We start from the raw sequence: 16068 nt of genomic DNA, 5'->3' as shown, positions 1-16068 counted from the left end.
ACAACCCTCAGGGTCTTCTACCCAAGTCCCAGTCCGGGTGAAAGTTACTGCCTGGGGCTTCCGCTGCAGAGAGCCGGTAGGTCCGGGTGAAAGTTACTGCCTGGGGCCTCCGCTGCAGAGAGCTGGTCAAAACAACAGCAACCCTCAGGGCGGGCAAGACAGCCTCACGGGCTGGATCCTGCTATCCAAGTCTCAGTGAAAGTCTGTGCTCTCGGAGCTTGGGGAAGCGGCAGCCCATCCCCCCGCAGGCCGACGAAACAGCCTCACGGCCAGGGATTCTGAAGGCAACTTCCGGAAATCGAGCCAGGGGGAGAGTGTGGCCTCGTGGTCCGACCCTTCCATTCCAGTTCCAGTGAGGCATATTCAGTTTAACCCAGGGAACGCTCATAGAACCAACATCTGCCCAGGACTAAAGCCACTGATCACCAGACAAAGACAAGAAAAGCCAATCCTCCACGTTCAGAGATGACAAATTCCACAGAAGCACAGAAGCCCCAAAATACCAAGAAAAATAAGAAGAAAGGGGCGACTCTGGACACATTCTATGGAGCCAAAATACAAAATACAGAGCAGATAGAAGAAGATATACAAGAAAATTCTCCAAAATCTTCCAAAGGAAATAGAAACTCTCCACAAACCCATGAAGAATTTGAATCAGAAAGGACCAAAAAGATGGAAGCCCTCTGGGAGGAAAAGTGGGAAATGATGCAAAAGAAATTCACGCATCTACAAAACCAGTTTGACCAAACTGTAAAAGAAAACCAGGCTTTAAAGCAAGAACTAATAAAGCAAAGCCAAAACACCAAGAAATTAGAAGAGAACATAAAATATCTCACCGACAAGGTGATAGATCTGGAAAACAGGGGGAGAAGAGAAAATTTAAGAATAATTGGACTCCCAGAAAAGCCAGAAATAAACACCAAACTGGACATGGTGATACAAGATATAATCAAAGAAAATTGCCCAGAGATTCTAGAACAAGGGGGCAATACATCCACTGACAGAGCTCACAGAACACCTTCTACACTAAACCCCCAAAAGACAACTCCCAGGAATGTAATTGCCAAATTCCAAAGCTATCAAACAAAAGAAAAAATCCTACAGGAAGCCAGAAAAAGACAATTTAGATATAAAGGAATGCCAATCAGGATCACACAAGACCTTGCAAGTTCTACGCTGAATGATCGTAAGGCATGGAACATGATCTTCAGAAAGGCAAGAGAGCTGGGTCTCCAACCAAGAATCAGCTACCCAGCAAAACTGACTATATACTTCCAAGGGAGAGTATGGGCATTCAACAAAATAGAAGACTTCCAACTTTTTGCAAAGAAAAGACCAGAGCTCTGTGGAAAGTTTGATACCGAAAATCAAAGAGCAAGGAATACCTGAAAAGGTAAATATTAAGGAAAGGGGAAAAATGTTATCTTCTTTTACTCAAACTCTCTTCTATAAAGACTACATTTATCTCAACCTATGTATACTAATATGTGGGGAAAATGTAATGTATAAATAGGGGGTAAAGAAAGACCAAATAGAATAATGGTTCTCACACAAAGATTCACAGGGGAAGGGGAGGGGAAGAAAACTCCTATAAGAAGGAGAGGAAGAGAGGGGGGGGGTTACTTAAACCTCAATCTCAGGGAAATCAACTCTGAGAGGGAAAAACATCCAGATCCATTGGGATCTTGAATTCTATCTTACCCAACAAGCGTAAGGAGAAGGGAAAACCAAGGGGGGGAGGGGGAGAGGGAGAACAAAAAGGGATATTATTAATGAAGCCTATGACCATAAGGGCAGAGACACAATTATCAGGTCAGGATTGAGATGAGCACAACCAGAGAATAAGGCTGTGCTTTAAAGTATCTCATTATCAGGGCAGCTTTGTGGCTCAGTGGATCAAGAGCCAGACATAGAAATGGGATGTACTGGGTTCAAATTTGGATTTAGACACTTCCTAACTATATTGGCCCTGGAAAAGTCACTTAACCTTCATTGTTTACCCCTTGCTGCTTTTCTGCTTTAGAACCAATACAAAATATTGATTCTAAGATAGAAGATGAGGGTTTAAAACATGCTAAGGTGAAGGGGAAGAGTGGATGCTGAAATACCACTGAGATAATCATAAAATATGAAAGCAAATAGGAGAACATTCAAGGAATCACCCAAACCCCTAGATGAAATAATAGGAAAGTTTGTTTATTTTTTTTTGGAAAACTAGTAAATTTTGTAAAGTATCTTCAGGTACCGCACATTGAATTAGTTCTCAGATTTAAGTCATGAACCTAGAGGCTAAGTTCTAGAAATAAATTACTCTAGTTCTAAGAGAATCCAGGATCTAGGGTAATTGTCCATAATAAAATCATGTTTAGAATCAGAATTTTGATCATTAGAAGGGATCTCAGAGGATTTCTACTTTGTTTTCAGTTCATTAAAGGTATAACAGCTGCAAGTCCTGATGAGCCAGCAAAAGAAAAGTAAGAATTTCTTATTTTGATTTAACTATCCATAAAAATTCCACCTCTCCCCTTCATTTTTCAGCCTCAATAGTTTGTTTTAATAAATCAGAGCCTTTTTAATTGTGAATAGCATCTTCTTAAATTTATCTTTCTTCTAATTTGGCACTTAAGTTGATCTTTCTTCTAACCAGTCCATGATCTGATCAATAACAGAGAGTTGATTATAAAATAATTCTCACTTTAATAAGCAATAATATCAATTTAGTAAAATTTTGTTCAATTTCAAGTTTCCTAATGTAGTATGGTACTCCCTGTATCTAATGCCCCGTGACTATCTTATTAAATAAGGAATTCATAGCATTGATTCTGATTTCATTTTATCTTAGAAAAGTTTAGACAATGTGAAATAATTGCCACTATGAAAAGGTTCAAACTGACTCATAAACTATCTCAGCCATGGAAGAATTGATTTTTTTGAGAAGGTAGACCAAAATCCAAAGACTAAAGTGGTTTAGAATATAAACTCATTTGCAAAAATTTGAGATGATAGAATCACAGAGGAAAATTATGAACAGTATAACTTCATAAGCTAGAAAAAGTAATGAAACCTTTAAAAAGCTTAGCCTGAGATCTGCCTAATAAGGTAATGTTAATCTTCCATCATTCCTACTTTTTTCCATTATTTACCTTTAAATTCTTTACTTCCTAATTATCAAATAATCCTCAGTAGTTTGACTGTCATAGTACTAAATCTGTATATTACTTCAAATAGGATCTTTTTTATTATACTGACCTTACCCAACCATGAACAGTGACTATCCAGTTTAGTCTTACCTTATTCACTAAGGAAATTTTTATAGTTGTATTTACATTAGATATGTGTCTTGGCAGGTTAACCCATAGGTGTTTTACACATTTTATAGTAAATCAAAGGGAATCTTTTTGCTGTTTTCCCCCTCATTTTGTTAGGAATGCATAAAATATTTATTTGTAGATTAATTTTATAATGTATTACTTTAGTCAAACAATTAATTTATCCCAATTAATTCATTTTATGAAGTTCTCTCAGTCAACTATCATGTCATCAGCTAATAGTGAGAATTTTACCTTTTTTTTTTGCTAACTTTCCTTTAACTTCTTTTTCTTGCATTATAACTAGCATTTCTTGTACTACTTCAAATTATAATGGAAAGAGAACACATTCTTTACCATTATAATTATGAGGAAAGTTTCTGCTTTGCAAAAATACTAGCTCTTGATTTTAGATATATGTTTTTGATCATTTCAAAGAAAAATCCTTTCCTATGTTTCTTTAGCATCTTTAACATAAATTCATACTTATTCTTACACCTCATAAATATAATTTGGTCATAGCATAATATTTTGGTAAATATTGCTATAGTTCCTTTGCTAATATTTTATTTTTAAATTGTGGCATATTGATTAGCAAAAGTGCTAGATTTTTCTCTTTTTTTGCTTTATACTTTCCTTCCATGAGTATTGGGGCATATTTTTCTTATTAAAAATTTGGTAGAGTAGGTTATTTCTCTAATATTGGGATAATTGCCATGCTATCAGTATTAATAACTTTTAAATATTTTAATATGATTCATATTTCTGGACCAGTGTTTTATTTTCTCTTCTTTTTGTCATTCAAATATACTTTGTTAGTTTTCTTTTTGAGGTTAGTTTTTTTAAAAAACATTTTTTATTAAATTTAGTATTTATTTTGTACATAATCATTGACTTTAACTTGTGAGCTTCTCTCACACATTGATTATACAAGATTTTTATCATATTAATTTCCATGTTGTTCATAGCTAATTTATCTTTTCATTAAAAAAATTGCAATTTGATATTCACTTCTGTTTTCATCAGATTTACTGAATGTATTTTATCATTAGTCTTTTTAAAATACCTTGTCTATATTTCTCAATTCTTCAATTTTTTTATTTTATATTTTATCTATTTCTCTTCTAAATTGTAAGATTTTGGGGGGCTTATTAGTTTGCTTTACTTCTAGTTTATCTTGTTTAATAATTGCTATATTCATTAATCCTCTCTATTTTCCTCCTTAGGACTGTTTTAGTAAATGCTATGAATTATAATATTTTGTCTTGTTTTAATATATTTAATGATATCTTTTGTTTTTGCATTAGCTATATTTCTTCCTCTCTTCTCCAGTCCCTCTCCAAGACAAGAGATAAAATCAGCAAAAGCAATCAATCCTTTAAAGAAAATTTTAAATTATCTGAAATATTCCAGCACTAGACACCCCCCCACACACACACCCTTCAATAAAATAGTAAGGAGGTAAAATCACATATTCCACACCACAAATTTCATAATTTTCTCTTAAGATTTAAAAACACTTATTTATCATTCCTATGATTTATTCTTTGTTGTGTTCTTATTTAGCCTATATCTTTTGTTCAAGCTTCATTAACTATTAGCATCATTATTTGGTGTTCTATAAAATGTGTTTTCAGATGTCTGCTTCTAAAATATGTTTATTGTTCTTTTTACCTTAGCAGATTGGTTTATGCAAAAGTTTTGCTAATGTATATTCATTAACATTGACCTTCAGAAGTTACCATAGTTTTTCAAATCTAATCCCATAATCTGTTTGGTTAAATAAACTCCTTTTTATTTATATGTTAAAATTATACAAGTTTAGAAGAAAAATATTGTATATTTCTACAATTATTGTTTACTATCAATTTTTATAATTTAGTTTTTCCTTTATAAATATAGCCATTAAACCAATTAGAAAACATATAACAATTATATTTTTGTATTGTCTATGTTTATTCCAAACAAATTATAATATCCCTGTTTATCATGCCTGCTTTTTTTTCTCTTTAGAAGGAGGTCAAAAAGGAAAAAAAAAATCTCCTTTTAACATATTGTCCTTTGGATATATGTGTCAAGACCCCTTTGAGTCTTCTTTTTTCTATGTTAAAAATATCTAATGTCTTTAAAAAAGCCCATGTAGTACAAGCTTGGAGTACTCTGCTATTGTCACCTAATGGATTTTCTCATGCTATTTAAACTTTTATAATACTTGGCATTTAGGACTAACTATAATAGTCTAGAGGAGATCTGACCATGACAGAGTACAATGGGACCATCACTTCCCTATTCTATAAATCGTGCCTCTCACTTTAGCCCAGATTTCAACTTTTTAGCTTCCTTATCACAATGTAGACTTTTTTTTAATCATATACTACAACAAAACCACCAAATATTTTTGTTTGCTTCTTTGTTTTGAACAAGATGCTTTCTAACCACCTTTCCTTGATTTTTTTAACCTAAATGTAAAGTTTAAACAAAAAAAGAGAGATTGTTCTAGCATATGAAAAGGACAAATGAATTAGGAATGTATATTTCTGAGAAGTAGCATGTCATTCTGTATGGAGAGCTGACAATGAAATGAGCAAGACCTGGGTTCAATTTCTGATTTATAGAAACTGGTTGTACAGCTCTAAGAAAGTCACTTAACTTCTCAGTACTATTAGCAGATGTTTAAGTGGCAGAGAAGGCATCTATTTGCATTCTGGATTAGTAGAGGAAGTTTCCACCTTAAATGTCCTATAGTAAGAAATCATAGGACCAGGAGTAAAAGAAAAAAGAAGGAAGAAAAAGAGACATGTGACTACAATTGTAACATGCAGTTGAATGGGCAACTCATCGAGATTGTTCATCTGATCATATATCATAAAAAATGAATGCAGACCCTGAATTTAATGGGAGGAAAAGACCAAGCTGGATCTCATTTGAGGGGTTGTACCTTGTCTCTTGAGGGTAAAAAGTTGCTTCCCAACACAAAAATCTGTCTTATAACACTAATATTCTCTTGATGATGTTATGTGGTAACTGATTATTCATAAGAATCAAAATTGCAGGTAACATATAAGACAATTGATAGACATAGAGAATTAAAAGTCTCTTCTAACCTATTATCATTAATGACTTGTGCTTGAGAAGTGTCATAAAAAGCATAATTAAAGCTGTATGTGTTCAGAAAAGATGGTGGGCAAGTCATGTAGGGAGGGTGAGGGAAAGAAGATGTATAATAGGAAGTGAGCATTACACTGATACCTACAAAATATTAACAAATCTTCCACAGAAGAGGCATCAATGATAATATGATACACACAACTTTATACCCACTAAGTATCTTTCCATTATTCTCATGATCACTTACAATTTTGATTCCTTTGCATTTATATTTCATTGTTCGAAGTCAGTTCAAATAGATCCTTTATTGAAGATGTCTTTAAAGACAGAGAAGAAGATCACATTAGAAGAAGGCAAGGATGGATAATCTGCATAAAAGAAAGAATTCATACTGAGTAAAAGTAGAGCCATCAAATTTGTATATGAGGCAATAGTATTACATTATATTCTAAGGCATTCTTTTTTTTACTATTGTAAAGCATTATTTTATTTAAAAATTTAAAAATATTTTATAAATAATTTATTGCTTTCAAGTTTTCTAAAATTTGTTAACTTTTTTTTCATTTCATATATAAAGTTGTTCTACTGAAATGAGTTTAAAGGCACATTTGCAGGTAAATTCTGAACCTTCCAATAATACTATAGAATGCACAAATTGAACCCTGAAGGTTGATGGTGCTTTGGCCACATTTAAACTTGGTGTCTTCTTCAGCTGTGTGGAACAACAAATGTTTTCATATATGACTTTGTCTATTTGCCTAAAGTGATTACATGGGAAAATAAAATTCTATATAAAAATTTCTATCGCTGGTGCTGAAGGCATGTTCCATCCCCTTACCTTCTAACATTTTCCTACCCCTAGTGAAAAGACTATTCCATGGAAAAGACAAATGGTGTAGGGAAGCTATAATTTTGCATAGCAGCACAAAAGACTGAAATTACAGTGATTTATTAGTATGGCACCTTGTATTGCCATCTATAGAGAGCACAGTAGATAGAGTACTGGACTTGGAGTCAGGAAGACTCATCTGTCTAAGTTCAAATCTGGCCTCAGGGGCCGATAGATGGTACACTGGATAAAGAGCCATATCTAGCTATGAGAGGTCATGTTCTCAAAGCTAGCCTCAGACATTTCCTAGCTGTGTGACCCTAGGCAAGTTGCTTAAACCCAATACCCTAGCCCTTACTGGTTCTTTGCCTTGGAACTAATACCTAGTATTGATTCTGAAAGAGAAGGGGAGGGTTTAAAAAATCTGGTTTCAGAAACTATCTGTGTACCCTGGGCAAGTCACTTTAACCTTGCCTTAGTTTCCTTATCTGTAAGATGAACTGGAGAAGAAAATGGCAAACCATTCCAGTGTCTTTGCCAAGAAAACCATAAGTGGGGCCATAAAAGTAGGACACAACTGAAATGACTGAGCAATAGTAACAACAAACACACAAATAATGTACTAAAGAACAGGAAGAATGGCATTTTCTATAAAATCTTTCCCAGCTAGTAGTGTGAGTAGCTCAAACTGACCTGTGAGAACAAGCTTAATGTCAAATTTTTGATATAAGTATTTATACATTACAAATCAGCAAATATAACAAATCAGGGCTTGGCTTATTATTTTGTTGATGGTTTAGACTTAGATGGAGAAACTGTTAATAATACAGATTTAGTTTTAAAACACGCTGTCCATAATTTTTTTCTTAGTGAGCCAGTTAAACATTTACCAGTGCTTTCTAGCTTTTATTTCTCAAAAAAAATTCCATTATTGTGAACAAATTTATATTTGTTGGTTTTTGAAAATGAGAACTAGGTGACCTCTAATGTCTTTCTCATCTCCACTATATGACCTGATGCGATATAAGATCTGATGTTATATTTTTGTGCATTAGAACTTGAAACAGATAGATCCCAGGTAAAATATTCACTCTTCACTCTTCCACTTAATACCTCAATAAACTTGAGAGATTCTTTTACTTCTTTCTAGACTTCATTTTCTTCTTCTTTAAAATTAAGGAGTTGGACTAGATGACTTCAAAGCTCTTTTCTAGCTCTATTTTTATGATCCTATGATATTCTGGATGCAGAAAAAAAAAACTCTTTGACTTTCCAAGTAGAGTATGTAAACTTCATAGAATAGAGCTTTCCAACTTAGTCTAATCTCAATGTCCAGAATGAGGTCTAGAATGAATAGAAAACTAATTAAATGACAGTGGTAGAAATCATTATTCTAATGAGGCTACATTAACTGTAGCATTTTTTCTTATAATAAAGGGTATCAATGGTTAATCCAACTTCAGAAATACATACTGAAGGCTGCTGCTTTGTGTTAAATCCCCTAGTTTTTTGAACCTTGGAAAGAGTACCATATAGATCCTTCATCATGAATACCTTCAAGTACTACAGATTCAACCTGGAAGTTGTAATTACTTCTATTGGCACTTCTATTGGTGCTCTTTTTCTTTGACATTTTGACTTCTTTTGTTTGCTGGGTTGTATGAAGACTAATGATTCTCTAGAACTTATTAACTTAAAAAAATTAAAGAGAGATCAACTTAGACTCATCTTCCTTTGATGAAGCATGGACTGACTTCTTCTCTCCAAAGTGCAATTGGGCTAAACTAGCACTAAGGAAAAGGAGAAAACAGTGTATGTTGCAGCAATGGGAGGAATACATTAGTTTTTTTTTTCTTTAGAAGAAACAATTTCCAGTGATCACTGGTTGAAAGTGCTGATAGGCAATCTCATATTTTCCCTCAGCATTTGACATCAGTGTTGTCAATACAACAAAATTATCTCTGTCAAAATCATACTTCATTTCTAAACTACAGAGTTATTTACAGGCCTGTCTTCACTCCCTGTAATTCCACTGTTCAGAACTCAGCTGTCCCTTCTCTGCTTTAAGTAAACAGTTAGGCAGAATTTTGAAGAAGTTCTATTTTGGGTTAGGCTAAACCCAAAAATGAACCCTGAGAGAAATACTTCCTCCTGGCCAAATGGGATTGGTGGGTAAATTATTTTTTCCTCAAAATTTGACATTTCAAAATAAGTTTTACTGATGGAAGATATGGTGATGAAAAGTGACAGTTATAATGACAGCAATATGGGTCCCCAGTGAATATGAGTAGTTTGTTTTTAATTATTAAACAATAGCTTGAATTTATATATCATTTTAAGGCTTAAAGAGCACCTCACAAGTATTATATCATTTTGTCCTCACAGTAACTCTAGGAGGAAGGTGATATTATTATTTCCATTTTATAGGTGAGGAAACTGAGTCTGAGAGGTTAAATAACTTGGCTAGGACTATACATTTATTAAATGTTTCAGGCAAGATTTGAACTTGTCTCCCTGACTCTAAAACCAGTGCTATATCCATGATATCTCCTAGCTGGCTAATTTTGATACTATCTTAATTTCCAAAGGTAAATGTCTTGCTAAGAAATCTTCGAATTAAATAGATCTTGTGGTATAGCATATAAGAACATGAGACTCATAAAATGGTGTCTAATAAATATAACTTTATTATTGACATAAGAAATAACAGGAAACTCTTACTTCATAGTCCCAAAAACAAGAACTTACAATATATCCAATGTGTTTCCAACACTTTGTAACATGGTATAAAAGAAAAATGGTTTTATGAATATCAAGCCACTTAATTCAATTAATTAAGCATTTATTAAGTGTTTGTTGTATATATGACTTGCATAAATACTAGGAATATGAAAAAATAACAAAAATATTGCCCTTAAGAGTTTTACAGAGCAATAATCATTCATAATAACAGCCAATATTTATATTGTACTCTAAGGTTTACAAAGTGCTTTACATGCATTATCTCATAATAGTCCTATGAGAGAGTTACTAATATTACTCCCATTTTACTGACTAGGACATTGAGTCTGAGAGAAGGTAAGTGATTTGCCCAGAGTCATACACCTAGTATGTGTCCAATGTAAGATTTGAAATCATATCTTTCCAATCCTCTCTTCCACTTAGATGATGAGGTGGAAGGTGTTGTATACAAAGGAGCACTGCCAAAACATGTATACAAATAGAAAAGGAAGAATCAGATAGAGGCCAAGGAAAACCATGTAAAATAGAGTAAAGTGAGATCTCTTTCACTGAGGTAGGCTTGGGAAGGCTTTTAGAGAGAGGAAGTTTCTTCTGAATTAGTCCTTGAAGAAAGAGTCTTCAATGATATCAACTGCTCATTGACTCTTACCAAAGAAAAGTGCTCCTCACTTATCCGTTCTGTAGCTTCCACTTTTTATTTTTTCAAAATCTCCTGCCTCTCTCCCTATAACTAAAATATATATTTCTCCTTTCTAAAAATGTTGCAAATAAGACCTTAATGCATTGATTCATTCTTTCTTTTTCTGCCTCCTGCCTTTCTGTTCTCCATTGTTCATCCTTTTTATGTTTGTATCTTTTCTTCTCCCCTATTTCCATCTGTCACTTGTCACTACCACAGTTCATTACTCTCAGTACATTATTATCTGCACTCATCCCATCCCAGCTCTCCTCTCGAGTCCCCACCATCACTCACTTTCTGGTTCCTGCCTTTTAGTATGACTTCGGTTCATATTCCTTTAGTCACTTATATATGGAGCTAAGACCAGCAGCAGCATCTCTAGATATAAAGGACAGTGATACACACTACATTGAATTGCAGTTTATTTTTAAAAGTACATTATCTTTTACTGTAATTGTTTGCTCCTTGGCAAATGTGTCTATAATTATATGTTCTATGCTCTTGTTATCCCCTTCCTGCTTCATATTTTCTTTAATGGAATGGAAAAATGAGAAAGACCAGTTTACAAGCATTAGTTATTGAATTGTCACCTTCTCATCCTACTGATCGACAATAATTTGGTAATAGCAAACATCTCCTCTGATTTATTAGTCTATCCATTTGTCTCGACCTGGGGACAATTCCAAAGTGATTAATGATGTGTGAGCTAGCTGCAATATTAAAAGGATCAACTTGAACCTTAACTACAAGCTGGAAACAAAACCCTTTTGAATTTGAAAGCAGTTCACATTTTCTTTTGTGGCGTTTTCCCCCATCTCTGAGATGAAATATAAATGATTTCATTTCTTCATAGAACTGAGCAATTGGACTTCTAACATCCAACCAACATCTGTAATACTTGCCAAGATTTTAATTTCCTAGGTTCTGAAACTTGTTACCAGGAGATTAACTAGACTGGGTCTGCAAATTAGTAAATTTTTCTTTAATGAAATTTTATGAAGAAGACAAAGAATCCATTTTGGTAGCCTTTAAACTTTCAGGCTTAGGAATGTCTTTATTCTGTTTGAATAAAGGTTTAGACCACTCAGAACCTAAAATTAAATTATGGGAGGTATGAAATACTGCACATAGTGTTTGAATATATTGATTAGTTTTATTCATGTTTTTTTCTTCTTTGTTATAAGAGCTGTTTCTCTGAGAATGGGATGAAGAAGAATATATTAAGAAATAGTGATGCCATAGAAATAATGATATCAATTTTTTTTAAACAAAGAAAATTCACCCGGGTTTCTTGAAACTGGAAAACTAATGTTACTTATCAACAAAAGTGAGCTGTTGTATGGTGTGCGTGCTGTTCTAATTAATTATTTGGGTTAATAGTTACCATATAGACCTATAGACCAATCTTCAAGTAAATGGAGTATATTATTCACTTAACAATAAAACATAATGAATTTTTTTAATTCAGAAGGCATTTAAGAGTTATCCAGTGACTAAGAATCATTGTCATCAAAAATAATGATCTCTGATTTCAATTAATGTGGATATTTGTAATAAATAGCCAGCATTTAAATATAATTTTACAAATATTATCTTTACCAAGTCCATACACCAAGTACCTTTCCCTCCCTCTGATTTTTAGCTTTCTCTTGGATATTGTCTTCCCCCATTCGATTGTAAGCACCTTGAGGGCAGGGACTGTCTTTCTTTTTGCATTTGTGTCTTCAGCATATAGCACACAACACTAACTAAATATTAATTGACTATTAACTATTACATCTCAAAATACAATATTAAATAAACATTTTTATTTTTCCAAGCCATAATATTCTCTGCCATTAAACATAATCTTTAGGAATATGCTGAAAACATTTGGTGATACTCTTAAATAAAACTCAGTGTTGATGAAGTCATGAAATCCATCATTTTCTCTCTAGAAACCAGATCTCCATGCATTTTTGGATTGGATGCAGAAGTTATGATAATCCCAGTCAATATATGTTTCATATAGAAAGCATTTTTATTTTCTTAAATTATGTTTATGTCATATATTAAATGCAAGGCTTAGAGTCAAGAAGAACCTCGGTTCAAATTCTGAATCTGTCTCTTATCATAGGATAATAAATCTAGAGCTGAGAGAGCTCTTTGAAGCCATAGAATCTAATTCCACCATTTTACATATAAAAAAAAACTGATGCTAAGGAAGTTTACATGACTTTCCTAGAATCACATAGTAAGTACCCATGACAAAATTTGTAATCATGTCTTCTTGACTCCAAGCCTATCTCCACCACTTACCCCATTAAACTTCTTAGCTGCCACCTTAATAATAGAATGAATATGGAAAAATCAATGAACCCCTATGTATCTTAGGTATATCCTAAGTTACAGATGACTGAGATCTGTTCAGTGAAAGGAGAGCACATGTGGCAAGCTTCACATGGTCAGGAAATCATAGGTAATTCCTTGTTGGACTTAATGTAGACATGCCTAACACATTGATAGATTTTAGAAAAGAATCTCTATGGAAAATTTCCCCTTTGCCATACATAGGTAGATTTTTATGAGTGTCCATGCAAAATTCTGCATTACCTGCTATTGGGTTATTATATCATCCCTGCATCTCCTTGGATCATAGTGAGCTGGATTATTAAGTCAGAGCTACTTGAAAACAGAACCCATTTGTGCAGTTTTTCCTTACAGAATGCCATATGAAAATGCAAATTGTGAAAAAAAAAGCATTGTAAGCCATGTGTGCACTGTGGAACATGTTCAAAAATAAAGTTTTCAATTAAAGTTGGCATTTATGAGTCTCCTGCTAACAGCTACTACAATGATCAGCTGTGACCTCATTAGTGAAATGAGCAGTGGGGGACCTAAGAGTAACTTGTAAACTGGTTTCCATTCTAATTGTGAATTGGTAAAAAAAAAAGGGGGTTCAAGAAATGTTGAACAACATGCATTTATTTTATTTTGTTTATTATTTTTTTATATCATTTGCCTGGTACCCGCACCATGTCTCACCCCAAAACTCATGAAGCTACCTTTTCCCCTATATCTAGGAAGTCTGATAATTGAGAATCTTTTAAGTCTTTGAATAACACTTTTTCTCACTGGGTAAAATCTTGGAGCCTGGGAAATATGAGCTCTTGAGTTTTGAACAATAATTCATAATTATAGCTTTCTGGAAGTCTCCACATTAATCTTCTGGATTGGCTTCATCTATGAATATTTTTAACAATATGTCTTCGTAATGTAGCCCAAGCTATATTCAGTGTTAATTGGGCCAAGTTTTTAACGGATCTTCAGGCTAATCATAACTAGGCAGTGACCAATAGGAATTCTATTTTTGTCATTTGAGTAATGACAAAGGTACATCATAGAAATATCTGGTAGTTTATGCCAAGCTAAGAGTACTATATCTTGCAATGGCATTGTAATCTGATTAATTGTTCCCATCTCTAAGTTCAGTTATTCTAGGCCATATTGCAGAAATATTATCACTTGATAAGATCACTTAGAAAATGAAAGTAAATCCTGACTATAGTTGTTCTGTTATATTGACTTTTAGGTGACTCTAAAAAAAATCTGATAGCAACTCCAAATCTAAGACTTAAATTATAGTCTTCAAAAGTTCTTCCATCTTAAAAATTCATCAGCTGGTGGCCAAGTCTTTTAATTTTATCATCTATAAAGAATTCAGGTTGTGAGTCAACCAAAAGATAAACCAATATGTATAGGGATATGAGCAGGCATCTCTCCTATATAAATCAGGAAGTGTTCAAAAGAAGTTATTCAAAGAATATCACCAGAGATGTGTAAGACTGAGGAAAGCAATGGGATAGTCATGTAAGAGTGATGAACAAGCTGCACATTAGTATCCATACAATGTTAAGAAAATAGGAAGAAGACCCACAGTACAAGGACGAGACAATCTCTTGTGGGTTTATGAAAGGTCATGGCAAGTGCTATCTAGGCTGGATAGACAGGCATTGGCCTGTACCTTCATCAGTTAGATCAGAGATCCATTGGTGCTTTTCATGGACCAACCTAGTAAAAAAACATCTCTTTGGTTGGACAGGGTCACAGGACATTAGTTACAAAAAGTCCTTTCCTGGGAAAGAGAATAATCATTTATATAGCATCTATGTGCCAGGCACTATGCTAAGCACTTTGCACATATTCTCATTTGATCCTTGCAACATTCCAGGTAGGTGCTATTATTATCCCCATTTTGCAGTTATGGAAACTGAGGCAAATAGAATTCAAGTGACTTGATTAGATTAACAGCTAGCAAATGTCTGAGTCCAGATTTGAATGCCAGTCTTCCTGACTCCAGTCCCAGTGCTCTATCTACTGAACTTTTTAACCTCTTACCCTATAAATGAATCCTTTATCCCTCAGCAGGATCTACCAAAACATGTGTTCCACTAGTTTAGATTGAGAAACCAAGGTAGCCACCATACCTCAATGAGGCATTGAAATAGGTCTTTGTTAGAAATGAATGTGAGAGAATTTAAATTAATTTTAGCATCAATTTTTGAAGAGACTTTGAATTTTAAAATATTGTTTTATAACTTTAAATGAATTAATCAATCCTTATTAGAATCATTATTACTCAAGGATGGGATTTGGAACTTCCTCAGATATCTCACTTCACAAAATTGGGACTAATTAGGAAAAATTATAAAGAATCTTAGGCCCTATTTAATCAGTCTAATTAGTAAAAGGTTTAGTATATATTTTTGCAATGCAAACATATGAAGGCTAGATTTGATCAATTGTTTTGTTGCTTGTTCATATTTAAGAAAGTGATGGAGAAAACTTCAAAAATGCAATTTAAACTTAAAAGTATATTATATATTTTTGGAGAGTCAGTTGCTAAATATTTACCAGCATAACACTGACTGTATGGTTCAAGAATTGGATAATGTTGCATTAGCTTGCCATCTTCTTTGGCCAGCTTTCCTAGTGACATCCAATGTATTCTCTTATGCAAATACCAAATACATGCTTTCATGTTAATTTTGCTCATTTGGAAATTAAGTGTGTTCTTAGATTTACCTGAAATTGTCCCTAGTAACAAATATGATAAAAATCCCAAATGGGTTTTGGTACATGGAAGCTCAAAACCAAATGTGAAAAAAGATGGCTCAAAGCTTTCCTAAGATTTAACCCCAAACCCCTTTCAGTTTGCTAAATCTGAGATGGGGCAAATATCAACAGCAGCCAATGATAATTAGTCAAAAATAAAATGTAAAAGAACTCTTCTGGTCAAGCCTTTTCACTCTTTTTGAAGCAGGAGAGCATTTTAGTATTTTTTTAATAACATTAAATTTTCTAACTCAGTGTCATCATCTCCAGTGATTTATTTGAATTGGGATGTTCATGAGAGAGTAAGA

This window comes from Monodelphis domestica, chromosome 1, assembly GCF_027887165.1.
Source record: "Monodelphis domestica isolate mMonDom1 chromosome 1, mMonDom1.pri, whole genome shotgun sequence".
In the NCBI taxonomy this organism is placed as follows: Eukaryota; Metazoa; Chordata; class Mammalia; order Didelphimorphia; family Didelphidae; genus Monodelphis; species Monodelphis domestica.
This window is presented reverse-complemented; position numbering follows the sequence as displayed.